Source organism: Arachis hypogaea, chromosome 4 (assembly GCF_003086295.3).
Source record: "Arachis hypogaea cultivar Tifrunner chromosome 4, arahy.Tifrunner.gnm2.J5K5, whole genome shotgun sequence".
Taxonomy (NCBI): Eukaryota; Viridiplantae; Streptophyta; class Magnoliopsida; order Fabales; family Fabaceae; genus Arachis; species Arachis hypogaea.
In genome coordinates this window covers 95392974-95394642 of record NC_092039.1, presented here as the reverse complement: position 1 = coordinate 95394642, position 1669 = coordinate 95392974, and the positions used below count along the sequence as shown (strand labels likewise).

At 37.9% G+C, this 1669-nt stretch overlaps 1 non-coding gene across 1 annotated transcript; it reads right to left on the bottom strand.

The window, feature by feature from the left end:
• Nucleotides 1-1069: 1069 nt before the first annotated feature.
• LOC112799180 (small nucleolar RNA R71) lies at nucleotides 1070-1177 on the bottom strand. The gene has a single exon (XR_003200757.1). It is a non-coding gene; the product is annotated as a small nucleolar RNA R71 (small nucleolar RNA).
• Between the last annotated feature and the right edge of the window lie 492 nt (nucleotides 1178-1669).

Here is a 1669-nt window from a genome sequence, read left to right as displayed (position 1 = left end):
TCCAATAACTCTAGCCTTTCCAAAGGAAAGACTAGGACTTTAGGTATCAAATTAATTAGTCCACTTGACCTTCCTTTGTTTAGTAAAGGTTAACTAAGTGGGATTAAAATCCAATTCTCATCACAATTGATAAGGATAGGACTTCCAGTTCTTATACCTTGCCAAGAGTTTATTTTACAGTTATTTATTTATTTTTATTGCTTTGAAAATATACCTGTGCCCATTGCCCAAATTCCAAAAACCCCAATTTTACCTTTTTCATAGCCAATAATAAGAACATATCTCCCTGCAATTCCTTGAGAAGACGACCCGAGGTTTAATACTCGGTTATCAATTTTAAATGGGTTTGTTACTTGTGACAACCAAAACGTTTGCACGAAGGGATTTCTGTTGGTTTAGAATCTATATCTACAACGCGACTATTTTTAAAAAAATCTTTACTAGCAAAAATCCTAATGTCAACTAACATAAAGGAATCTTTATACTGTGACATAGAGGATTTCTCTTCCTTTTCTGTTCTCTTCTTTCTCATATGAGCAGGAACAAGGAAAAAGGTATTCTTGTTGAAGCTGATCCTGAACCTGAAAGGACTCTGAAGATGAAACTAAGAGAAGCTAAGTTACAACAATCCAGAAACAACCTTACTGAAATTTTTGAACAAGAAAAGGATATGGCAGCCGAACCCAACAACAATAATGCAAGGAGGATGCTTGGTGATTATACTACACCTACTTCCAAGTTTGATGGAAGAAGCATCTCAATTCCTGCCATTGGAGCAAACAATTTTGAGCTGAAACCTCAACTAGTTGCTCTAATGCAACAAAACTGCAAGTTTCATGGACTTCCATCAAAAGATCCCTACCAGTTTTTAACTGAGTTCTTGCAGATCTGTGAGACTGTTAAGACTAATGGAGTAGATCCTGAAGTCTACAGGCTCATGCTTTTCCCTTTTGCTGTAAGAGACAGAGCTAGAACATGGTTGGACTCACAACCTAAGGATAGCCTGGACTCTTGGGATAAGCTTGTCACGGCCTTCTTGGTTAAATTATTTCCTCCTCAAAAGCTGAGCAAACTTAGAGTGGATGTTTAGACCTTCAAGCAAAAAGATGGTGAATCCCTCTATGAAGCTTGGGAAAGATACAAGCAGATGACCAAAAAGTGTCCTTCTGACATGTTTTCAGAGTGGACCATGTTAGATATATTCTATTATGGTCTGTCTGAGTTCTCTAAGATGTCACTAAACCATTCTGTAGGTGGATCCATTCACCTAAAGAAAACGTCTGCAGAAGCTCAGGAACTTATTGAAATGGTTACAAATAACCAATTCATGTACACTTCTGAGAGGAATTCCGTGAATAATGGGACGCCTCAGAGGATGAGAGTTCTTGAAATTGATGCTCTGAATGCCATATTGGCTCAGAACAAAATGTTGACTCAGCAAGTCAACATGACTTCTCAAAGTCTGAATGGATGGCAAAATGTATCCAATAGCACTAAAGAGGCATCTTCTGAAAAAGACACTTATGATCCTGAAAATCCTGTAATGGCAGAGGTAAATTACATGGGGGAAGCCTTTGGCAACACCTATAACCCCTCATGGAGAATTCATCCAAATTTCTCATGGAAGGATCAACAAAAGCCTCAACAAGGCTATAATAATGGTAAAAGA